The following is a 27,663-nucleotide window of genomic DNA, read 5'->3' on the forward strand; positions in this document are numbered from 1 at the left end:
TAAGCCTTATTTGAAAACTTATTTTTTAGGAAAAGGTGGTGTATTTCCTTTTGAAGGAGTAATATTTGTTTGTGTGACTTTATAACTTATGGAACAAGAGATTACCTCAAAAAATATGTTTTTTTGGTTGAAGCGGGTATACCTTGTTCTTTTTTAGAAGATTGCTTTAGTAGAAGGCCTTTGTATCTTCAAGCTCATTTGTTATTCCTTACAAACTTGGTTGTGTGTGTGACTGCTTTTATTTTGAAACGATTTTGTATTATACGGGATCCATTTGAAGATTTTCCAAGGAGATTTATTCATTTTGAATCTGTCAAAACTTAAAGCCATTGAAATTCGTTAGCGGTAAGCATCAATAAATAGTGTTGGTTTTCCAAAGATGTACATACACAGAAGCAACAAATAATAGCGGCTATCATTAAAAGTAGAGGAAGAAAAGCTGGACTTGTGGAATACGGCTAGTAAGCAGGCGAGGCCCAGTGAGGTTTAAATTAGCGGCTGACTCAACAAGTGCAGAGGAAGCGGCCCAGGTCTGGAACATGGGCCTGAGTTCCAAATGAACTGAACAGGCCCTGTTTGAACATGCATACATAAGAACAAGAGGAAAATTAATGTATATCAATATAAGGTGAAAATAAGATCAAATCAGAACAAGTAAATAAGATCCAAAGTGTAAGATTTAAATTTCATTTGTTCCAACCCTATGAAGATTAGTTGAGGTTAATGACCAAAGGCTTAGGGTGAACCAAATTTTATTTATGAAGTCCCCTATGGACCCCTAACACTTCAGAGTTCACAAGTGTCTTAGGGATCCCGAGCAATGCTTATGCCACAAACCAAGCTCACACCCAAGTACCATTAATCATTAACTCCCTAATCCTCAAAGTTTTAGACACAAATAAATGTTAATACAATAGCTCAACTAATGTAACAAAACATATAAAGAAGAGTCAACCATACAAGAAAACATCAATCAAACTATCATATCTGGCCTTACAGCCATTACTGGTATACTGATCGATAGACAAGTAAGGTTTTTACACATTATTGGACTTGAAATACTCTTGATAGAACACAACATAATTGTCACGACCCAAAATCCAACTAGTCATGATGCCACCTAACCCAACCCGCTGGGTAAGCCAATTTATTAATAATCCAACTCAAGCAGATCTACTGAAAAAATAAATGATAAAATAACTGAACTTTTATACAAAAATCACAAGGATTTGTAGTACAAATCGTGAGCTTCTAAAATTTAGAGTTTACAAAGTTGGTATGAAATAATTACATCATATGTTCGAAATATACATAATTTGTTTTTATAAATCTAACGCAACCGTGAACAAGAGGCACCTACAACCGGAACGCAGGTACATCTTCAATGCCAGCTTCCGCCATGCACACCAACATCAAATCCAAAATCTACACGCGGGGTGCAGAAGTGTAGTATGAGTGCAATAGACCACGCGTACTCAATAAGTAACAAACCTAATTTTAGATTGAAAGCAGTGACGAGCTTGGACAACGGTCAGAGTCCAATACCAATAGCCAAGAATAACTCGTACCAGTATAATGAAACAACACAAGTAATATTCAAAGATATGTTTCTCAGCTCGCTCATAGTTACGGAAAATAGCATGCTTTTAAGGTATAACAGTAAAACACGAATCTTTCACCGAAGTCGCCAAAATGCGAGTACGTCATAAAAACATATATTTTTCCTAAGAAACTTTCGACAATAGATAAGATGTTCCATTATCAGATAGCATGAGGAAAGTACATCTCTATGCCTACATGTCAATGTGTATGAAAAGTCATAAACATCACAATACCGTATAACATGAGGAAATGCATCTTTGTGCCTCCATGTCCAGTACACATGTCAAATGTAATGCACCACAGTGATAACTCATATGTTCATACTCTCGGAGTATTCAACCACACTCAGCAATCGGCACCTCCTAATCACTCACCACTCTCAATCACTAAGCACCTCCCAATCACTCGGCACTCTCAATCACTTGGCACTTGCACTCGTATGTTTGACTCCGAAGGGGAGGATCCTGCCCAATCGCTAATATAAGACAATCATGGCATGCTGCAGCGTGCATCCCGATCCCATCATAAATCAATAAATCATGCTACGGCGTGCAGCCAGATCCCATAAATATCACTCATAATCAGGACCTCAGCCTCACTCAGTCATCAATCACTCCAGTCTATTGGGCTCAAAGATCTCATGCCAATTAGCCTAAAAAATGATAAGATGATGTGACAACAAATGATAACATAGACTGAGATATGATATGCAAATAAATGAATATGACTGAGTATTTGATTGCAATTTAAGCAAATAACTCAACAGCAGAAATGACCTCATTGGGTCCTAATAAAATAATTATTTGACCTAAACATGATTTCTAACATTGATCACAGCTCAATTACTCCAACACATAGGAATTACATGTAAAGAAACAAGATAGATAACTACACAGTACCATAGAATCAACCGAGTCATAATTCACATGGTGCACGCCTACACACCCATCTCCTAGCATGTGCGTTACCTCAATACCAATACATAACATGTATATTTAGGGATTCATACCCTCAGTACCAAATTTTGAAGTGTTACTTACCTCGAACAAGCCAAATCCAATACCAAGCAAGCTAAACAATACTCTAGAAATGCCATCCCATGCGTACCATTCTCCGAACGACTCAAAACCCAATCCATGTGGTGAAAATCGCCTCCACAATCGCCCAAATCCGACCTCCCCAAGTCAAAATATGACCAAATGGACAAATCCATGATACTATATGTTTCTACCTAGTTGTTCTGCCTCGTTTCTTATGACAAACGATCCCGGAATTCGCTTTTGATGCCTCCAATGGTTTTTTTGTGCAATTCCAGTCAAGTTAGGCTTTTAAATCACTCCATTTGACCTTATAATGACCTTATAATGTTTCAATATTTGAAAATAGTGCAGATTTTTAAATACGAAATCAGTGGCAATTTCGTAATTAATCTATAAATAATTGTCAACCCAATTCATAGTGAAATGACTATAAATTCCTCATACGATGTCAAAACTTGATGATTCTAGTTTCTATGTTCTAGAATTATGATACGGATCTAATTCTTCAATCCAAACAGAAATTGGAGCTCAGTTTCTTAATGTGGTACCATTTATGCTAGAATAAACGACGTCGAAATATTAAAAATGAGCGCAACAGAACCCAACCTATCAGAAACTCACATGAGCCCCTCGGGATCCTATCCGAACAAACCAACAAGCCCCGTAACATAACACAGACTTACTCGAGGCCTCAAATAACGTAGAACAAAACTCGTGCCGAACCTAATCAAATCAATTGAGAATGAACTTAAATTTTGCACACAAGTCCAAAATAAAATAACGAAGCTATTCCAATTCCCGGAACCACAATCCGAACCCGATATCATCAAAGTCAACTACCAGTTAAACTTATGAACATTTCAAATCTTCAAATTTCTAACTTTCGCTAAATAGTGTTGAAACCTTCTAGAAATATCCAAATTCAAATCCAAGCATATGACCAAGTCTAAAATCACCATTGGACCTAACGGAAACATCAAAACTATGATCAGAGGTCAAGTACTAAGAAGTCAAACTTGCTCAACTCTTCCAGCTTAAAGCTTCCTAGTTAAGATCAGTTTTCCAAATCAATTCTGAATAACCTAAAAATAAAAACTAACGATTCACACAAGTCATAAAATATCGTACGATGCTGATCAAGACTTCAAATAGCTGAACGGAATGTAAATTCTCAAAACGACTGGTTGGGTCGTTATAATAATAAGGATAGGTTACTAAACATGGCTCATTAAAATTCTGATGGCAACTAAGGTCTTGGTGTACACAAAATACCTGTGAGGATCAATAATAGAACACAATTAAGGATTAGTGACAAACAAAGAAGGTTGACTGTATGCTATCGATAGATAAGCCCTATTGCTAACCACTTCAAATTCAAAGACACCTCATTAAGTAATCTTAATATCAGTGAGTGACAAAGAAGGACATATGTATTAGTTTCATTAACTCTATTGAAGGTTAAACATTTCAGGATCTTTTGAAACAGGTTCAAGTCACATAGAGTAGGTCAATAGGCAGCTCTACGGTCTCAGAATAGTTTGGAGCAAGCATATACATAACTGAGACCCTTCTTTATTAAACACTTATATTAACAACCTAATTCAGACTTCCCAAAGAGATATCAACCAGCAGAGGCCTAAATGTAAATAGAAAGGTTAGTTTTAGTGTTGTTTAGGCCTAATGGCATGACATCTAGTTGTAGTCTATCAGGTTTTCAAGTTATCAGTTCCACACAACTTCAGATTAATGATTAGTGTCCTCTATAAACAGCAATGTCATACAGACATGAGACAACAAGTAAAGATATTTACTCTCAGATGGTTAAAGCCGGGCAAACAAATCACAACAAGTTTACTTAAACATGTAAGCAATTTCACTAGCAGATTACACCAATACACTTTCCATTTTAGACCATACAGGCATAATACATGTTCAACGACACTTAATCAAGTTGTTAAGTTATTAAGATCGGCAGTACTCAATTTAGCAATATTTAATCTTCCCCCCAAACAGTGTCTTAGACATAACATGATCCTGAAAGAACCAAGCATAAATGGCCAAAATAAACAGGTAGATGAATGAAGAACATCGTTTGAAATGAACAAGTATGATTACTGTGGTGCCCTAGGTTAAGATGTACGCACATCCTCACTAGGTTATCATGATAAACATAGAAACCATTTTCTTTCTGCCAGACATAACCAATATAAGACCTAGCATGACTGCTATTTGAGGCTCTTTAACTAAACAACTCGATTAGCATAGTAGAACAGGCATAACCATTTGGGAAGATCAACGTGAGACTAAAGGAAAGCAAACATGATGATTTAAACATGAATTTTTCTAAACTAAGAGAATGTGAAGATTCATGAACATTACTGGACTAGTACAAGCAGCATGATGAGTATAGACACAAGTTAATCCCAACAAGCTACCTCCTGATATGTGAGCACACCAACAAATTTCATTATGTTATTTCTTTTTTATCTCAAATCATCATAAGAAACATACATAAATTATTTTACAATAGTAGCATGAACAAGCTGTCAACTAGAGTCAAACAAATCAATATGAAAGTATGAACAACGGTGAAAACTCATTTTATTGGAACTAAAATAATGCAGCATAATATCATAGACATAAGGATCAAGATAGCACAGTGCAGCGGGTATCAGCAGAACTTCAAGACGGGTCCAAAAGCTCGATTCCTTCAACTTAGTCATCATGAAAATATATGTCACGATCCAAATCGATGGGCCGCGATGGGCACTTGGTACCTTACTCAACCGAGTACCAATATAACGTATGTTTTCGTATTATACTATCATAGATTACTGAGCCGGAGAGATGCCGTGTGATAGGTAGAATACAACATGTAATACCAACTTATACATAAGACATATGGGTCTGTAAGACCAAAATAACCACTCGTACACTGAACATAGGCCGACAAGACCATACAATCTTTTACGTACATGACATCTTTCTACAAGCCTCTAAGAATACATAATGTCATAAGGGTAGGAACAGAGCCCCGCCATATCAAACAATACATATCTAAATCATATTGACCAAAAAAAAAAACTCTAGAGCAAATGGAGTGCACCAACATATTTCGCTGAGCTGATCGCCTACTTGGAGGACTCTCGACCTGTCTATCGAGACCTGCGGGCATGAAACGCAGCGTCCCCAGGCAAAAGGGATATCGGTACAAATAATGTACCGAGTATGTAAGGCAATATATACTGAAAGTTGAACTGAATTGATAATATAATAACTGAAAGTAACTAGGAGTCAAAGATAGTCTGAAGATATGCTTACTTGCTGATACTGACTCAACTCTCTCAATATAGTAAGTAAAATAGTTTTCCGGCCCAATAAGGCTCGGTATATATACAACTGCTCTGTCATAGTAAGCTCGCTCATAGGCGCTCAGCCATACTAGGCTCTGTATCTCGGCCAGCTGGGCTCGTTCATAGGCGCTCGACCACAGTAGGCTTGGTATATAACTTACTATCTGATCAGAGGTTGCCCAATAGGGGCCTGCCTATCGATTATAGCTCGATGGTAATGAAAATACCGTAATAGTATAAATATAGGCTCTCTTCTCTCTTGACTGGAAGACGACATTACTCAATTAAATATGAAGTCCCGATAAGGAGAATACTGTAATTTATAAGACTAGGATAATGTATATAAATTCAGGAGTATGAACTTCTCGTCATGCCTCGTTATCAGATACATGTAATTATGAGATCATGCCAAAATGAAGGAAGGGCTTATCCTTAACATACCCGGAGTAGGAAAAAATCCGTATGATATTGTAGGAAAAGTTTGCACTGTACTCCCTTAGAATCGCGAAATCTCACGTTGCTAAGGTGCTAAGAATTCTCGTTGGAATTTTTGTTTCAAGAAATCTTGTTGAAATCTCGTTGGTTTGAGGTTGCTAACGCTGGAATCCTTCTAGGAATTGGTTGAAGATGTTATGAATTTTCTTTATATATTCTTAACGTCTTTTTTGTAATATTTGCAATAGGAAAACATTATAAGATTACTAGATCGTTTATGTCTTTACACGTAGAGGGATGTAGTGTCTTGTATTTAACACTTTAGCTTGCCACCTTTCAACTAGATCTATGAGTCACTTAATTTGAAAGGGGGGAGAGGGGGGGCTACCACATAATGCAATTTTAATCCTCATCCAATATATTCCTAATTAATTAGGTAATATCCCATTACCCACATAATTAAGAATTATCTTAACTTACTTAAAATACTATTCACTTTTAACATACCTTGTACACCTTACTATCACGGTCATATAGTACCTTGTATGACATTAGTCCATAAGTACCGAGTGTTATTGCTCGGATTATATTTTATCCCAAATCAACAACCTTCAATGAAACTCATTTTCTTTGATTCATTTACCCTTTATCTTTCACGGCAGTTACTTATTGCTTGTTGTAAATAGCATATATGCTTATAATCTCAAGAAAATCTCATCCCCGATTCTACGCCAATTAACTGACGACGAAACTTTAACATACGAAAATGTGAGATGTAACATCTCATTTCCGAGCTTCCATCAATTTACTTATGGCGTACATTCATGTATAAAAATATGGGGTGTAACAATATACACTTGACTATTACTTAATTAGCAAGAAAAGATCATACATAGTACTATTATCACAAGATTTAGTTCAATTAATCACTAAGTCCTAATAGGATTTAAGAGTACTAACAATATAGAAAACATTCTCAACTACCTAAGTCATGAGAGACGGAGTTCATTAATATAACTGATTTGATAACAGTAACAAGACAACATAACTTATCAGAAAGATCCTTAATTCAACAGTGATAGTGATATGCAGAAGGAGAACGTAGCACGTATAGTCTTACGTCACTAATATATATCATAAAAAATGAATGATTAACAGGGAAAATATCATGAACATAGGACTACACAAATAATTTAAAATAAAGATGGGGTCATTGTACACTGACCGTCTGTTGAGCAGCAAACCAAGCCAGATGTGCTAATATCCATTTAAGAACCCAGAAGTCACAACGATCAACTCACAGAGGTTGAAGCCGAACCTAAATTAAAGGAAGAAAAAAGTGAAATTAGAGAAGTACAGCTTGAACTTAAACTTAGTTGAAAGTTTAAACTTTTAATACTCTTTTTTACTTTCAATGTAGTTTTTCGTTGTTTTAGGTGATGTAATTGAATGCTCTATTTATAGTGGCATTGAAGCCACCTAGGGTTCCGTTCGAACTCAACCGACAGTAGAGAATGACGATTGACAGATGATTATAGCAAAAAGGTGAAAAACATAAGAAAAAGAGGGGGAAAACAATGGGAATTTTACCTTAGCACGATAATGGTTGAGGTTGATTGTTGAAGAAATCGGACTATCGGTCAAAATCTAATGTCTAGAGGTCATTGCATCTGACTTCTGGACAACAATTAATGATGATGAGGCCAAAGATAATGTCCGTGCATGCCTACAATTGAAAATTTTAAGAAAGGATGATCTTGTTGGATAAAAAAATCTTGGGTTACTGAGGATTTGGGAAAGGGATCAGCAGGATTCACAGCTTACAGGAATAAAATGTATGTTTAGGTTTGATTGGAGTGACCTTTCACGATTCATGCAACGTGTGTTCATTGATGGGGTTGCAGGATTTGAGAGAACATGGAGAGAAAGTGGAAACTAGGACGGCCGGTGTTGAGGAAACGATTACGGTTAGGCGTGTTATTTAGATTAAAAGTGAGAGATGTAATGTGAGTAGTTGGATCTTTTGATCAACGTCTCCGAATTTCGGAGAATAAAAATTAATAAAATGGTTTATTACGAAAAAACGATGGTCGTCCGATCTCTTTGATCCAATGGCTAAAATAAAATGCTGAAGGATTTTAAAAATAAGAGAAAAGTTGAGCTTAATCATGGACCGTTGATATCAACGGTCCACGGTCCAGATACATTGTGCTTTTTGTGTGAATGTTGGAGAGAGGTGACATGGCGCTTTTCGATTGGCTTAAAAAGGGTAGCATGGATTGGCAACTTGGATAGAGGTGGGGGGTTCCGGACAGGGTCAAGGCACTTGGGCTTGTGTGTTTGGGCCAAATCAACTATGTAAGGATTTAATTGATAGCCACATTTAATTTAATTAATGAATTGTAATTGTAGTCTTTTTGAGTTTTTAACCTCGTTTATAATTAAATTAATTTTACTTGATTAATCCTAATTAGATGTAATAAAATATAATTATTCAAGTATTTTATTAATTACTATAATAATTAGTTGTTGACATTAAATATAATACTTCATCCATTAAACTATGTAAACTTAGTTTGGCTAACTAAAGTAATAAAGGTAATATAGTTATAAATTTGAGACTATTTTTTTATATTAATTTTAAAAATTGTTCATTAATATATGAGAGTTATTTTAATTAATTTAAACAATAGGAATAGTATATTTTATAAATATCTAATATAAATTACTATTAATTAAACATTGCTAATTGTTATTATGTACTAAATTATTTAAATTTTAAGAAAAAAGGTATTATTGATTCAAAAATACTTTACTATATTTATTGCTGATTAATAAGTGTAAATGATTTAATGTAAAAGGGGAGGGTAAAAATTGATCGTCAACAACTGCCCTTCTTTGACATGAGACGATAAAAGATTTTGCTGGCAAAGAAATTGACTTAATGACCAATTTTTCCCTACTTTAGGCATGTATTGCAAGGATGGTGTATGGAATTAGGAAAGATCATGAGTGGTGAGATTACTGCCGAATTATGGCTTTGAGTCTCCTACATATCTCGAGCTTAACGAGGATCAGGCCGCATATAGTTCTGGATGGTGATTTGGATAGAATTGTGCTTGCAGCAGTTGGCCCACTATCGCCTTATGACAATACTACAAGATGGGAAGATTTCAAAACCTAATGATTCTAATAATCGAATTGAATTGGAGATTAGATCCTTGGCTCGCTTATGAGTTTGTTGTCCCTCATAGAGGTGTAACTTGTTTGGCTACTTAGAGAAAGTTCCACGTTGTAGTGTTTGAACATGCAAAAGCAAGATACACACATACCTAGATATTATAATGCAAATATGTTAGGTTATAATGTAAATATGCAGGAATCATAATACCTGACTATCGGTTAGTCGTTATTCGAGATCTTTGGGTAATGGGATGTTTGAATCTGAAGCCTCTATGCTCTGGAGAATTATTTAGGATAGCCGGGGAAGGGTGTTTGAATCCGACTTTAATGTTAGACGACTGTGTACTTTTTCGCAACTGTCAGAGCATTTGAATATCCACGCGATGGGAGTATTTGACTTCAAATTTCCTAGTGATGGGAATATTCGGCATTGAATTTGAATCTCCACGCGATGGGAGTATCTCCACGTGAAGAAAGTATTTGACTTTGAATTGCAATCTCCACAAGATGTGAGTATTTGAACTTTGAATGCAAAATGCTTATAAGCTGAATAAATAAAACGCAAAAAAACTCTAGGTAAATCAAAGGAATAAATGAGAATGCCAAAGATATACTCTTAACTTCAGAACTAATTTGTGGTCGTCGATCACCGGAACGTCTGGTGAAATTAAATGATCCATCCTTCTATTGGCGACGTCGGGGATGAGATTTGCAACGATCTATTTGGAATCTACGATTTGGCAGAGTAACGGTACAATATGTACAAAGTGCTCAGATTGGAAGAGCTGATGATGCAGTTTGTACAAAGCACTTCGACTGGCGGGGAAGACGACATGATATGTACAAGGTGCTCCGATTGACAGAACAGACGGTTTGATATGTACAAGATGCTGCAATGGACAGAACAAATGGTTTGATATATACAGGGTGTTCCGATTATGTTGGAGGCTTCGCTCCAGGAAACATGCAACGAATTCAAAGTTAGTCCTTAGCTATATAAAAAAATGAATTGAACAATTAAAGGTGAGATATAGGCTCATGAGATTGTAGCGGGTGTGCATTGATTCTGGTGCATTCTGGCATCCTTTGATTTCTGTCAACCATGCGATCAAAGAAAAATTCTTAGTAGGGGAGGGGCATTGATTTGTGTTTATCGTGAACCCTTGCCTTGCCCCGAAATTGGTAAATTACGCCACGACGTTTGGTAGGTGGAAAAGTCGAATTTTCTTTAAAATTCATTTTGAAAAATTGTTTATGTTAATGACAAAAGTCGTCATTCCTGATTATGACATGTTTAGAAGTTTCCTCTGACGCAAATATCGTTTCTAGATGGCTCTGCCTTGATGATGACGTTGTCTCAGACATGTCCCCAACGACGTGACTTCGTTGCTAATTCGATCGCTTTCTAATCAATGTAATGCATTACAAAATCTTTCCTATGGTTATGAGCAAACTTTTCCAGGTTGCATACGTATACGAATGGAATCTTGTCTAAACATAGTTGGAGGATATGAAATAATAGAATGATGAAATGAAATGACCGAGCCTAACTTAGGTAGCCTACGTATCCAAATGGAATCTGGTCAAAACATAGTTTGATTACAATAGATGACAAATGGTAGAATTTGAAATGATATGGCCGAGTTTGACTCAGACTGCCCATGTAGGCAAATGGAATCAGGCCAAAATATAGTTCAATTATAATAGATGTCTAAATCCGATTTGGATTGCCTACGTATTCCCGCCAAAAAAATCTAGTCGTGACGTAGTCCCGAATACATAAAAATAATTCTTTGGTTTTCAATTACAAGAGTTGGATCATACCCTATGTGGATTGCCTACGTATCCCACCGTAGGAAGTCAGGTCGGGCGTAGTTTTATTACAACAAAAACCTAACTCTGCCATCCATTTCTGCTATGATTAATGCTCCTCCCGTTAATAACTGATGGACCACATAAGGATCTTACTAATTTGGTGCAAACTTCCCCTTAGACTCTTCTTGATGGGGGAATATTTTCATCAAAACCAGTTTTTCCGCTATGAACTACGGAGGTCACTCTCCTGTTGAATGCGTAGGCTATCCTATTTTGATACAGCTGACCATGACATGTTGTGTCCATCCTATTTTCATCAATGAGAATGAGTTGTTCTTGTCTGATACGTATCCACTATCCATCATCTAACTTGGCTTCCTGTATAATTCTCAAATATAGTATCTTGACCTCTACGGCTATTACAACTTTTGTGCCATATACCAACATATATGGCGTTGCCCCAATAGATGTCCTCCTAGTAGTGTGGTAACCAATTATGGCAAATGATAGTTTGTCATGTCATTTTCTATTATTGTCCACTATCTTCCGCAAGATCCTCTTAATATTTTTGTTGGCTACTTCAACTGCTCCATTCATATGTGGCCTGTATGTTGTGGAATTACGATGGATGATTTTGAACTTATCGCAAATCTCGCTCATGAGATTGCTATTGAGATTGGCTGCATCGTCATTTATAATTGACTTTGGAATCCCAAATCGACAAACTATGTTGTTACAAATCAAATCTACTACCACCTTCTTTGTGACAACCTTGTATGTGGGAGACTCGACCCATTTGGTGTTGGTGAATGTTTTCTCTTCCGCATCTTCTTTGTGCATCAGAATCTAGTGATATCCAACAAAACTATCCATGAATGATTGCAATTCATGTTTTGCACTGTTGTCAATAATGATATGGATATTTGGCAGAGGAATATCGTCCTTGGGACTAGCCTTGTTGAGATCTCGGTAATTCACGCGTATCCCAAGCTTCCCCTCCTTCTTCGGTACCGGTACGATGTTCGCTAACAAACTAGGGTAATTGGTGCCCTTACTACATTTGATTACATTTGTTTGGTAACTTCTTCTTTAATCCTTAGACTCAAATCTGGCTTGAATTTTCTAGGTTTTTGGCTGACTGGTGGCTTGGGGGAATTGATAAGCAATCGATGCTACACAATATCGGTACTTAGTCCGGGCGTGTTGTCATATGACCAAGCAAATAAATCGATGTATTATGGGAGGAGCTCTACCAGTTCTTTCCTCTGTTCTACCTTCAGGCGGATCCCGATTAGAGTCTCTTATACATCATCCTCATTTCGCAGATTGATCACATTTGTCTCATTGAGGTAGGGCTTCTTCTAATTTTTCAGCTATTCGATCTCTTGCAATAGATTCTCAGGTATCATGCTCTCAGAGTACTATTCATAGTCTGGATCATTTGGCTCGAGGGTTTCATTACATGTCATAATCGTGGAACGTGATTTTTTTATTAATTTGATTGCTGAAAAAGATCTATTATAAATAAAGACAAAGATAAATTTGCAATGATTATCAGGAAAATGATTCGTTTATTTCATCAAAAGGAATGTCTCACTGTTCAAAGAGGTGGTTTAACAAAAACGAACATGCATGGTTCAAGTCTCAATTGACCATGTAGTTTTCAGAATTACTACAATTCCACACTACCACGACTCCCGACGAAACAAAGATGATCCGACTGTCCAGTTCTGCAAGGTGTCTTGTGGTTCAACACCCTGAATGGTCGGTGTCTTGATATCAACTTTAACGTAACATTCTTCGGTCATTTCCACAAACAATCTTCCCAGACTGCTTATGATATCTTCTTCTGGTGGTGAGCTCTGACCCGGGCCCGAAACATTCTCTAGTAAGAAAACATTCGTCCCAGGATCACCATTGTAAGTTTTTCCACTCGCAGTTTGGTATCCCAAGTCGGCGGTGCCTTTCTACCCTTTGGTTTGTATTGGCTTACATATCCCATTTGATCGGGGTCCTATCCTAGACCCTGGTTTGTATCCATACTTCATTGTTGCACCATATTCTGCACAAGTCAAAATAAAATACAACTAGTGGTTCATCTAAAGTTGATAAATGGAGTCGCCACCTAATATTTTAAGGTATATTAGGGTACCTATATGTTTATTATTATCCTAATAGTCTGATAGCCGGTGAGATTTGGGTAACAGCTCTAGTTATTCAAAGGGGAAGGTGTTAGGCACCCTACAGAATCTACATGGGGTAGCTACTTAAGATTAGGCTAGGTTTGGTTAAGGAAAGTCTATACTCTGCTTAGTCAAGTGCTCAAAATCTAAAAAAATGTTCTAAGTCTAAGGTTCACTATTTTAAGAAGAAATGGGGCGTGTATGTACCTTGGAAAGAGGTTAGAAGCTTGGTTTTTATACAAAAAAGTCACCTTTGAAATGTGTATACTTATGAAATTGAAAAGCCGGATATATCTTAAAATCTTGTAATAAGGGCATTCTTGTTTGAAAGAGAGTTAGGTGTGTATGTTAGAAAAGCAGTTAATTTGTATGAGATTTAGTAAGGTGACGACTTATTTTAATACAAATCATTAGTCTTGAAAATCAAATATATAAAAACCATAAATTTTGAAATTTTCGTTGGGGTCCACCCATTTGTAAAAGTTTGTTGTGTTTGGTTTTGTTTTGTTTCATGAAAACAACTTTTCAATTATCTTTCGCAGTTCTAATTTCCAAAGGGGTTTCACATTGCTATTGGTATCTTTCAAAACATAAACTTATTGAAAGTTGTTAGTGATAAAGATAGAACCTTTCATATTAAAAGAAGAAAAAGAAAGATAAACATGGAAATCAGTTAGTAATCAAACATTGACAATCTTAGAATGAGCAGAATTTGGCTTGATTCTTTTACCCTGTATTCTTTGGGTTTGCCTACGTTCCTACACAATCAAGGAATTTATGTTATCCGATAATAATGTTAGTCATTTAAGAATATACATATATGACAGATCAAACAATAGCGAAATAAATTTAAAATAAATAAGGGGAAAGAAACTGGAACCTTGGCGATCTGGGCTTAGTAGGCTTAACGAGGACCAACACTATGAGCACGAACAACAGGCGCGACAGGAATATGACAACCTAGGTCTGAAAGTGGACATGATCTTCGAATGGGCTCAACATGGACAAGTTAAATTCATGCATATAAATAAAAGAGAATAATTAAAGCAAATCAATTGTACAAAACTAAGTAAGATAAAATTATAAATGGTAATAAAGAGCTGTAGACTATAGTAAGGTAGATTTTATTTATGTTAATCCTATGAGGATTAATAGGGTGTAACGACCCGGTCAGTCATTTTGAAAGTTATATCCCTGATCCCTTATTAATTGCTTCTCTCATATCTATTTCTGCTATTGTGACTTGCCAGGAGGTTTCGTTTTGATTTTTGGAGTGTTTTGGGACACTTAGTCCATAAATGGAGGTTTAAGCCTTAGAATTTGGACCCTAGTTAGAACTATGTGAAGATGACTCCGGAATGGAGTTTTGTCAGTTCAGTTAGCTTCGTTAGATGATTTTGGACTTAAGGGCATTTCCGGATAGTGTTTTGGAGGTCTATAGCTCTTTTAGGCTTGAAATGGCGAAAGTCGAAGTTTTGCAGATTTGGACTGGTAGTGGAATTTTGATACAGGGGTCGGATTATGATTCCGGAAGTTGGAGTAGGTCCGTAATATTGAATACGACTTGTGTACAAAATGTTAGGTCAATCGGATGTGGTTTGATAAGTTTCGGCATCGGTTATAGAAATTTGAAGTTTCAAGTTCATTATATTTGAATTGGAGGGCGATTCGGGATTTTAGCATTGTTTGATGTGATTTGAGGGCTCGACTAAGTTTGTATGGCTATTTAGGTCTATTTGATATGTTTTGTTGAGGTCCCGGGGGCTTCGGGTGTGTTTCGGATGCCCAGCAGATCGCTTTTTGGACTTAAGAGGTTGCTGAAGATTTCTGGTCTCTGAGTTCTGGTTTCCTTATACGCGATCACGTGGGGTGATCCACGATCGCGTACGCTAGATGGGCGAGAGGATGGAATTGTTCTTCGCGTTCGCGGATAGGGTCATACGAACGCTTAGTGAAGTGAGGTGGTTCTTCGCAAACGCAGAGACAAGGTCGCGTTCGCGTAGGCTTAAGTGGACCAAAGCTGGGCCACACACTTTGCTCACCGCGAATGTGTAGGGTTGTTCGCGATCGCGTAAGTATGAGAGTCAGAGCATCACGTTCGCGTGGTATTTTATGGATTCGCGTAGAGTTAATTTTTGGGGCAGCAAAGTTATTCTTCGCGATCGCGAGGCTATTTCCGCGATCGCGATTAAGGAATCACTGGGAAGTATTAAACATTTCAAAAATAAGGGTTTGGCCATTTTTATCAAAACTTGAGTTTGGGAGCTCGGATTTGGACTAAATTTTGGGAGATTTTCAGAGACATAGATTGGGTAATAATTTTACACTTGATTTTGGTTATATCCCATTGAACTATCATTAATTTCATCATTAAATTTCGGATTTGGGTTGAAAATTGGAAAAAACGGAAAGACATTCTTCAACTAAGATTTTTAGGTTTTGATTGGGATTTTTACATCGGATTTGAATAGTTTTGGTACTGAATAGTTTTGGTACGAGTGAACTCGTGAGTGAAAGGGTATTCATATTTGGTGACTCTTACTCGATTACGAGACGTGGGCCTGAGAAGGCTTTTTAGGGCGATTTTCCAATTTCTTGCTTTACCTTTGATTTCGTTAATTAGATTAATTCTTATAGCTGTATTTATGGTATGTAATTGATTTTGGCTAGATTTGGACCATTCGGAGTCGGATGTTCGTGGAAAGAGCAGTGTTACAGATTGGTTGATCTTGGTTTGAGGTAAGTGGGCTGCCTAACCTTGTGTGGGGGAAATTTCCTTAGGATTTGGTCCTGATTTACTATGTGAACGCCATGTACGCGAGGTGACGAGTGCGTACACGAGCTATTTGTTGAAAAACCTGATCTTTTTACTAAAAAATTCCCTGCTTCTACCTTAATTGAATATACTAGCATGCATAGTTATCCTGTTAGCTTAGGATAACATGTCTACATACCTTATTTTGCTTAATTGAACTCTTTGCAGCATGCTTATTGAATTCCTGCTTCTTTCCCGACTTGTACTTAATCTAGATTGTAAATTTCTCTTGTTCTACTTATTGATTGTAATTGATTACACTGTGTATTTACTTTGGTACTACGGGACAGTATCTTCAGAGATCCCCTGCATATTTACTTTTGGGACTACGGGACGGTATCTCGGGAGATCCCCCTGCATATTTACTTTTGGGACTACGGGACGGTATCCCGGGACATCCCCCTGCACATTTACTTTGAGACTACGAGGCGGTACCTCGGGAGTTCTCCTTACATATTTAGTTTTGGGACTACGAGACTGTATCGTGGGAGATCCCATGTTATGTTATTTCACTGTGCTTTCCTTCATTGAACCTTAGTCTCTTATTATACTGCTTATTCTCCTGTTTGTATTATTAGATACCCGTAGGCCTGACTTGACCTCGTCACTACTCGACTGAGGTTAGGCTTAGCACTTATTGGGTACCACTGTAGTGTACTCATGCCCTTTCCTGCACATCTTTTTTGTGTGCAAATACAGGTTCCTTTTACCAGCCTCGTCCTTAATTGCAGTTGTTGCTGTTTTGGAGAACTTCAAGGTACATCTGCCCCTATGTTGATTCTTCTCTTATTTTTATAGACACTCGTGTATAGAATAGTTAGAACTTCGTAGAAGCTTATGACTTACGGTGTTCCGGGTGTTGGAAGTGTCATATATATTTCGAGAGTTGATTATTGTATATGCCGAGCGGAATCTCATTTGCTTAATAAAATATCTGTTACTGTTAGTTGTTAAATTTTCAGGTTTTTCATTTCATTTTCGCAAGTATTAGGCTTATCTAGTCATAGAGACTAGATGCCATCACGACGTTTAACGGAGGGAGAATTTGGGTCGTGACAAGTTGGTATCAGAGACCTAGGTTCGTAGGTGTCGTGAGTAACAAGCCGGTTTATTAGAGTCTCGCGGATCGGTACAGAGATGTCTGTACTTATCTTCGGGAGGCTATGGAACTGTTAGGAACAACCGTACTTCTTTTGATTCCTTGTCATGTAAGTTATTGGCATCAAATTCTAAAAATTCTCTATTTTATTTTCTCACATATGGCGAGGACCCGTACCGGAGGATCTGATGACCAGGCACCCGCGCCCCCTGCTAGAGCCGCCAGAGTCTGGGGCCGGGATAGAGTACGGCCATGCGGTGCAGCCATAGCACCCGCGCGAGCTGCGACAGAGGATCCCCTAGCGGTTCCAGCTGGAGGGCAGCCACCGGATATTCCTATTGTTGCACCAGCCCTCCAAGAGACTCTAGCCCAGTTCATGAGCCTGTCCAGTAGTTTAGCTCAGGCTAGATTGATCCCACTAGCTCCCGCCACATCTCAGGCCGGGGGAGGGGCATAGACTCCCACAGTCCGTACTCCTGAGTAGAGGGTCAAGGCTGATCAGGACTCAGAGTTTATTCCTATGCCACCGGTAGCTCCGGTTCAGCATGAGACTAGGACAACCGCTTTTGAGGCGGAGCAGCTCAGACATGAGATGTACAAGACGTACCACCCACCTACCTTAAGCGGATTGGCTACAGATAATGCTCAGGGTTTCCTGGAGGAGTGTTATCGTATTCTCCTTACTATGGGCGTAGCGGAGACGAGTGGGGTTTCTTTTACCACTTTCCAACTTAAAGGAGCAGCCTATCAGTGGTGGCGTGCTTATGAGTTGAGTAGTCCGGATAAGGCAGCTTCACTTACATGGACTAAGTTTTAGGACATGTTTTTGAGGGAGTATGTCCCTCAGAGCCTTAGGGACTCATTGTGCTTGGAATTTGAGCAACAGTGCTAGGGTGCTATGACTATGTCAGAGTATACAGTCCGCTTCAGTGATTTGGCCTGACATGCACCAGCCTTGGTTGTCACAGTTCGAGAGAGGGTTCGACAGTTTATTGAGGGACTCCACCTCAGTATCAGGATTAGTATGGTCAGGGAGTTGGAGATGGATATTCCTTACTAGTAGGTTATGGGTATTGCTAGGAGATTGGAGGGCATGCTTGCCCGGGACCGAGAGGAGAGAGATGCCAAGAGGTATCGACAGACTGGTTCTTATTCTAGAGCTCGTGCCCCAGAAGTTTGCCATGGTATGGGTTATGTGTGTCTCCCCATTTATTCAGTTCTTCCAGCTGCCTGTGGTGTTCCAACCTCTTCTCGGCCCCAGGAGCCTTACTATGCACCGCCAGTATCTAATATGCCTCCTTCTCGGGGAACTTTTAGCGTCCAGTCCAGCAGACCTAGCCCAAGTCCGTCACAGCAGCCACGCCCTCCGAGGTGTTGTTTTGAGTGTGGTGATACCCACCATATGGTGAAGGATTGCCCCAAACATAGGAGGGTTGCACCTCCACAGACTTCTCAGCCACCACGTGCTCCACTGAGCCCTCAGGCCATGATTCCAGCACAAGCTACCGCCCCACCTGATCAGCCAGCTCGAGGTAGAGGTCGGGGAGGTTGAGGTCACCCTAGAGGGGGAGGCTAAGCCAGGTTTTATGCTCTTCCGGCACGTACATAGGTAGTTGCTTCTGACTCTGTCATTATAGGTATTGTTATCGTCTGTCATAGAGATGCGTCAGTAGTATTTGACCCAGGCTCTACGTATTCCTATGTGTCCTCTTATTTTGCCCCACATTTGGGCGTATCTCAGGATTCTTTGAGTTCCCCTGTTTATGTGTCTACTCTTATGGGAGATTCTCTTATTGTAGAACCCGTGTATCGGTCGTGTTTGATTGCTCTTAGTAGTTTTGAGACCAGAGCCAATTTATTATTGCTCAGCATTGTAAATTTTGATGTTATCTTGGGCATGGACTGGTTTTCGTCCCATTATGCTATTCTTGGTTGTCACGCTAAGATCATGACGCTGACTATGCTAGGTTTACCACGATTAGAGTGGAGATGTACCTTAGAGTATACTCCCAGCCGAGTTATTTCATTTCTTAAAGCTAATGAATGGTTGAGAGGGGGTGTAACGCGTATCTAGCTTATGTGAGAGATGTCAGTATTGATACCCCTACAATTGAGTCGATCCCAATAGTGAGGGACTTTCAAGATGTGTTTCCAACTGATCTTTCGGGTATGCCACCCGACAGAGATATTGATTTTGGCATTAATTTGTTGGCGGGCACTCACCCCATCTCTATCCCTTCATAACGTGTGGCTCCTCCTGAGTTGAAGGAGCAATTGTAGGAGTTGCTTGATAAGGTCTTCATTCTGCCCAGTGTGTCACCTTGGATTCTCCTGTCTTGTTTGTGAAGAAAAATGATGGTTCTATACGTATATGTATTGATTATCGCCAGCTGAACAAAGTTACATTGAAGAACATGTATCCATTTCCTCGTATTGTTGACTTATTTGATCAGTTACAGGGTGCCAAAGTGTTCTCCAAAATTGACTTATGTTCAGGATATCATCAGTTAAAGATTCAGGAGCCAGATATCCCGAAGACTGCTTTCAAGACCTGATATGGTCACTATGAGTTTCTGGTTATGTATTTTGGGCTGACCAATGCCCCATCAGCCTTTATGCACTTGATGACAGTGTGTTCTGGCCTTATCTTGACTCTTTCATTATTGTGTTTATTGATGACATTCTGGTGTACTCCTGGACTCGGGAGGATCATGAGCTGAGGACTGTGCTTCAGACCTTGAGAGAAAAGAAGTTATATGCAAAATTTTCTAAGTGTGAGTTTTGGCTAGACTCAGTGGCATTATTGGGCCATGTAGTATCGAGTGATGGGATCAAGGTGTATCCTAAGAAGGTGGAAGTAGTGCAGAGTGAGCGTAGACCGTCATCGACTACGGAGATACGTAGTTTTCTTGGTTTAACGGGGGTATTACCGTCATTTTGTAGAGGGATTCTTATATATTACAGCACCTATGACCAGGCTGACCCATAAGGGTTCTCCATTCAAGTGTACATAGGAGTGTGAGGAGAGCTTTCAGAAGCTGAAAACAGCTTTGACTGTAGCCACAGGTTTGGTATTGCCTATAGGTTTGGGGTCCTACATTGTATATTGTGATGCGTCGCGGATTGGTCTTGGTGCGGTGTTGATGCAGGACGGTAGGGTGATTGCCTACACATCCAGATAGCTGAAGACGCATGAGAAGAACTATCCGGTCCACGACCTTGAGTTAGCAGCTATTGTTCATGCCCTGAAGATTCTGCGGCACTACTTGTACGGTGTCCTTTGTGAGATTTACACCGATCATCGGAATTTGCAGCATATGTTCAAGCAAAAGGATCTTAACTTGCGTCAACGGAGGTGGTTGGAGGTACTTAAGGATTATGATATCATAATTTTGTACCACACGGGGAAGGCCAATGTGGTGGCCGATACATTGAGTTGTCGGGCGGAGAGTTTGGGGAGTTTAGCATATCTTCCAGCAGCACCAAGACCCTTAGCATTGGATGTTCAGGCCTTAGCCAGCCAGTTTGTAAGATTGGATATTTCTAAGCCGAGTTGAGTATTGGCTTGTGTGGTCTCTCGGTATTCTCTTTATGATTGTATCAGGGAGCGTCAGTATGATGACACCCACCTGTTTATCCATAAGGACACAGTTTAGCACGATGATGCTAAGGAGGTCACTATTGGGGATGATGGCGTATTGAGTATGTAGGGCATGCTATGTGTACCTAATGTAGATGGTTTGTGTGAGTTGATTCTTTAGGAGGCTCAAAGCTCACAGTACTCTATTCATCCGGGTGCCGCGAAGATGTATCATGACTTGAGGCATAAATTTTCAGCAGGTGAAGTATGAGTATCAGCGGCCGGATGGGTTGCTTCAGAAGTTAGAGATTCCAGAGTGGAAATAGGAGCGGATCATTATGGATTTCGTTGTTGGACTCCTATAGACTCGGCGGAGGTTTGATGTGGTTTGGGTGATTGTTGATAGCCTGACCAAGTTAGCTCATTTCATTCCTATGATGACTACTTATTCTTCCGAGTAGCTAGCTCGAATGTACATTCGCGAGATCGTCAGGCTTCATGGCATCCCTGTATCTATCATCTCCTATCGGTGTATGCAATTTACATCAAGGTTTTGGAGGGCTGTACAGCAGGAGATGGGTACTCGGGTTGAGTTGAGCATAACATTTTACCCTCAGACGGACGGACAATCTGAGCGCATTATTCAGATACTGGAGGATATGCTCCGCTCTTGTGTGATAGATTTTAGGGGTACTTGGGATCAGTTCTTACAAATTGTGCAGTTTGCCTGCAACAACAGTTATCAGTCGAGCATCCAGATGGCACCGTTTGAGGCTCTGTATATTAGGCAGTGCCGGTCCCCAATGGGTTGGTTCGAGCCGGTCGCGGCTAGATTATTGGGTACAGACTTGGTTCAGGACGCCCTGGATAAGGTGAAGGTGATTCAGGATCGACTTCGCACATCCCAGTCTAGACAGAAGAGGTATGCAGACCGGAAGGTTCGCGATGTTAAATTCATGGTTGGAGAGTGGGTCTTGCTCCGGGTTTCGCCTATAAAGGGCGTTATGGGGTTCGGAAAGAAGGGCAAGCTGAGCCCACAGTTTGTCGGCCCATTTGAGGTATCCTACATTTTAGGGAGATTGCTTATGAGCTTACCATGCCTCACAGTCTTGCAGGGGTCCACCCGGTATTTCATGTTTCTATGCTCTGGAAGTATCACGGCAATCCGACTCATGTGTTTGATTTAAACTCAGTCCAGTTGGACAAGGATCTATCTTATGTCGAGGAGCCAGTGGCTATTTTAGACAAGCAGGTTTGAAGACTGGGGTTAAAAAACATTGCATCCGTGAAGGTTCAGTGGAGGGGTCTGCCGGTCGAGGAGGCGACTTAGGATACCGAGCATGTTATGCGCAACCGTTATCCTCATCTTTTCACCACTTCAGATATGTCTTTATGCTCGTTCGAGGATGAACGATTGTTTTAAGAGAGGAAGGATGTAACGATCCGGCCGGTCATTTTGAGAGTTATAGCCCCGATCCCCTATTAACTGCTTCTACCATATCTATTTCTACTATTGTGACTTGCCGGGAGGTTTCATTTATATATTTTGAGTCTTTTGGGACACTTAGTCCCTAAATGAAAGTTTAAGCCTTAGGATTTGGACCGTAGTCGGAACTGTGTGAAGATGATTCCTAAATAGAGTTCTGTCGGTTCCGTTAGCTCCGTTAGGTGATTTTGGACTTAAAGGCCTGCCCGAATAGTGTTTTAGAGGTCTAGAGCTCATTTAGGCTTGAAATGGTGAAAGTCAATATTTTAGAGATTTGGACCGGTAGTGGAATTTTGATACCGGGGTCGGATTCCGATTCCAGAAGTTGGAATAGGTCCGTAATGCTGAATACGACTTGTGTGCAAATTTATAGGTCAATCGGACGTGGTTTGATAGGTTTCTGCATCGGTTGTGGAAATTTGAAGTTTCAAATTCATTAAGTTTGAATCGCGATTAAGGAATCACTAGGCAGTATTAAACATTTCAAAAATGAGGGTTTGGCCATTTTAATCAAAACTTGAGTTTGGGAGATCGGATTTGGATGAGAGTTTGCGGGATTTTCAGAGACATCGATTGGGTAATGATTCTACACTTGATTTTTGTTATATTCCATTGAACTATCATTAATTTCATCATTAAATTTCGGATTTGGGTTGAAAAATGGGAAGAAGTTCTTCAACTAAGATTTTTGGGTTTTGATTGGGATTTTTGACATCGGATTTGTATAATTTTGGTACGAGTGAACTCGTGAGTGAATGGGTATTCAAATTTGGTGACTTTTACTCGATTCCGAGACATGGGCCCAGGGAGGCTTTTTAGGGCAATTTTCCAATTTCTTACTTTAGCTTTGATTTCATTAATTATATTAATTCTTATAGTTGTATTTATGGTATGTAATTGATTTTGGCTAGATTTGGATAATTCGGAGCCGGATATTCCTGGAAAGAGCATTGTTACGGATTGATTGAGCTTGGTTTGAGGTAAGTGGCTTGCCTAACCTTATGTGGGGGGGAAATCCCCTACGGATTTAGTACTAATTTTACTATGCGAGCACCGTGTACGCGAGGTGACGACTGCGTACACGGGCTATTTGTTGAAAAACTGATTTTTTTACTGAGAAATTTCCTGTTTCCACCTTAATTGAATGTACTAGCATGTGTAGTTGCCCTGTTAGCTTAGAATAACATGTCTACTTGCCTTATTTTTCTTAATTGAACTCTTTGCAGCATGCCTATTGAATTCCTGCTTTTTTTCCGACTTGTACTTAGTGTAGACTGTAGATTTCTCTTGCTGTACTTGTCGTTTTAATTGATTGCGCTGTGTATTTACTTTTGGACTATGGGACGGTATCCCAGGAGATCCCCCTGGATATTTACTTTTGGCACTACGGGACGGTATCTCGGGAGATCCCCCTGCATATTTACTTTTGGGACTACGAGACGGTATCCCGGGAGATCCCCATACACATTTACTTTGAGACTACGAGGCGGTACCTCGGGAGTTCTCCCTGCATATTTACTTTTGGGACTACGAGACGGTATCTCGAGAGATCCAATGTCGCTTAATTCCGTGTACGGTTATGTTATTTCACTATGCTTTCCTTCATTGAACCTTAGTCTCTTATTGTACTGCTTATTCTCTTTTTTTTATTATATACCAATGGGTCTGACCTGACCTCGTCACTACTCCACTGCGGTTAGGCTCGACACTTACTAGGTACCGTTGTAGTGTACTCACGCCTTTTTCTGCAAATATTTTTTGTGTGTAGATCCAGGTTCCTTTTACCAGCCTCGTCCTTGGTTGCAGTTATTGCTCTTTCGGAGAACTTCAAGGTACACCTGCTCATGCCCGCAGATCCTCGGAGTCCCCCTCTATCCCCCTATGTTGATCCTTATCTTATTTCTATCGACACTGATGTATAGAACAATTAGAACTTCGTAGAAGCTTGTGACTTACAACATTCCTGCTCTTGGGAGTATCATGTATATTTCGAGAGTTGATTATTGTATATTTCGAGCGGCATCTCATATGCTTATTAAAATATCTTCTACTGTTAGTTGTTGAATTTTCATGTTTTTCATTTCATTTCCACAAAGTATTAGGCTTACCTAGTCATAGAGACTAGGTGCCGTCACGACGTTTCACGGAGGGAGAATTTGGGTCGTGACATAGGGTTTTGTAATTAAGGACTTGGTGTAGATCCGCATTTCTAGATATGATCCTCCTTTGAACCCTTGGCACTTCAAACTTCATGAGGGTCTCATGGACCCCAAGCGGTGCTTCTGTCAAGGAAAGCGATCACAACCACAACGAGTTGCACACCCAAATACTATTAACCACCTACTTCTAATCTTCCTCAGATGCTTAAACATAAATAAATGAATCAACATAATGAATTAATACTGCTAAGACATAAACAATATGTGCATGAACAAACAATACTGTAAACATTTTGAAAGTTCAACACACACACAAAGGTTGATAACAATGAACAAACAAAGCACTGCAGTTCATCATCAAGGCATAATAGCAACTAAGATCATAGTATTGATTGAGAGGATTAGAATATGGGATACACAATTAAGCATGAGAGATAGTCAAACAGGGAAACAAAGTTCAAATAGTAGGCATGTTCACAGATTTTCTAAAAAAAGAGGTTTCAGAATGGTTAAGAGCAGGCCATATAGGTGAGAGACATTAAGCATGTCACATTGAGCAGACAGCTGGTCATACAGATAGGTTTAGGCTTAATTGTATAGTATACTAACATGATCCAATGCACGATTTGTATGAATACATGTAATGTTCAGGATGGTGCAGAGTTACAGGTAAGTCTTATTAGTTAAACTCGCAAGAATAAATTACTATCAGAAATGAGAGCAGGTCCCTTGATGGAAACATTCACATATTAAAACCAAGTAAAGCACTATCGCAGAGCCAAAACCAGGGAAAGTAAAGGTTTGTACACAAGTACAAATATACATGCTCTCCAACATAAAGTCATAGAACAGTTCGAGAACATAGCAAGGGGGTTAACATGAAAGAAGTAATTCGGGTGCAAAGGTCATTAATGTAGTAGCAGGAAACTCACAAAGACTCTAATAGTCATGAAAGGGTTAATATTAAGCTAACTACAGGGATTAGTGAAGAATAGTCTTCCCAACACACTTAGTAAGATCCATTACATGGATTCATTAGTTATCACATCATTACAGAGGACACACAAGGACTATTCTACTATAACTATATAAGCAGGATGTTAATCAGAATCAGTAGGTCAACATAAGAGCTAAACCACACTACAGGACACTCACAAACTTTGAGATAGTTTAGTGTTAGTAAATGTTAATAGTATTCTCAAGAATAGCTTAATAGTCTAATTTTAGGACTAGTTTCTTAACTAACATGTGATACACAATAATAGGATAAAGCCTTAACACGGTCTGAAAATAACAGTTATCTGCAGTATTAACAAGGCATCACATTTGACAAGCCGAGATTGTTAAAGTCGACATGCTACAAGGCATAAGATACAGGGAATCCACTCACAGTGTCACAAGTAAAGGAGTCAAACAGTCTAGAAGCACAAGAACACAAAGAAGAGTTAAAGAATTTGATTTTAGTCGACCTGATATCATTATTCAACTAGTAGAGGTATGTAGTGTACAAAACTAATCCTAGCTTAGTCACATAAGCCTATCAAGGTTAATCACAAGAGTGTTAGTTAGTTTATAGTAATTTTTACTAATTGAGTCTTGAAAGCTAAGGTTTTAATTACATGGATTAATAACAAAATTAGTATAACATGTTTCAATTAGAAAGTTCCTAAGTTAATAGTGGAAATAGCATACAAAGACTGATTATCACAAACAAAATTTTCTATCATTAACAACTAACATAAACGATGGAAAATCAGTTAAGACAACATCAGGAACATAGAACCACACAACTAGTTCATAGTAAAGAGAGAGGTCAGGAGGCACTGACCTTCTACAGGGCAGCAAACCAAGCGAAGAGCATTCAATAGCTAGGGTTCCGTTCAAATTTTAAATTGGTAGTGGAAAGTCACGAAGGTTGGATGATGTTATAAACGAGGGTGAAATCAATGAGGAATGAAGGTGAAAACATCACAGAAACTACCTGGGCACGAGGGTCGATCGTTGAAGCTTTGGGCTGCCGGTCAAACTCTAGACCACTGCTTTTCACCTCTGGATAAAGAATATAATAATGAATTAAGGGACAAGCAACCATGAATGTGATGTATTTGAAATTACAAAGGAGAGATTGATCGATTTCAGGTTGCATAATTTAGGTCTAGGATTTAAATTGGGCTTTTTGAATTTTGGTGATCATGATGGAAATTTCGGCTTGATTCACGGATGTAGGGGGCAAATTGAATGATTTGGGGTTTGATTTTATGACCTTGCACAAATTTATGCAAGGATTTGTGACCAATGGAGCCGGAGGGGATGAGAGAAAATAGAGAGATCTAGGAAAGAGAGGCATCGGTGTGGGGAGAAAATGATTAGGGTTAGGGACGTTTGGTGAGTTTAAAATTCATGAGTGAATCTGGACTGTTAGATCATTTGATCAACGGCCCTAATATTTCATAGTTTAAAATCATTAAAAATTTATTATGAAGAAAAAGGCACAGCCGTTTGATCTTTGTGATCCAACGGTTAGAATAAAATATGAAAAATTCTTATAAATAAAAGAAAAACAAATATTAATCATGGACCGTTGATCGTTGGATCAACGGCCCAGATTCACTTGCGTTTCTTTTGTGAGCATAAAGGATGGGTGACTTGGGATTCGTTGATTGGTTCACATGGATTGGCATGGATTGCCAACTTGGATTGGGATGGGGGTTCTGGACCGGGTTGGGATGTTTGAGCTTGTGCATTTTGGGCTAAATAAGCTGAAATGGACTTTAATTCATAGCCACATTAGATTTAATTAGACAATTGCACTTACAACCTTTTTGAGTTCTTAGCTCCCTTTATAATTAAATTAATTGGACTTAATTAATCCTAACTAAATATAATAAAATATAACTATCAAATATATAATTA

General features: G+C 39.0%; 1 long non-coding RNA gene across 2 annotated transcripts; it reads right to left on the minus strand.

Annotated features, from left to right (window-relative positions):
* Window positions 1-1,189: 1,189 nt before the first annotated feature.
* LOC104116202 (uncharacterized) lies at window positions 1,190-27,121 on the minus strand. Of its 2 annotated transcripts, XR_011412636.1 has the most exons (5): window positions 26,579-27,121; window positions 14,492-14,577; window positions 8,021-8,156; window positions 7,656-7,748; window positions 1,190-1,425 (listed from the first exon to the last, which is right to left on the minus strand). It is a non-coding gene; the product is annotated as an uncharacterized lncRNA (long non-coding RNA). The 2 variants fall into 2 exon arrangements; XR_690805.4 differs by lacking the exons at window positions 14,492-14,577; window positions 26,579-27,121 and having other exon boundaries at window positions 8,021-8,876.
* Window positions 27,122-27,663: the final 542 nt, after the last annotated feature.

The sequence above is a fragment of the Nicotiana tomentosiformis genome, chromosome 1, assembly GCF_000390325.3.
Source record: "Nicotiana tomentosiformis chromosome 1, ASM39032v3, whole genome shotgun sequence".
Classification (NCBI taxonomy): domain Eukaryota; kingdom Viridiplantae; phylum Streptophyta; class Magnoliopsida; order Solanales; family Solanaceae; genus Nicotiana; species Nicotiana tomentosiformis.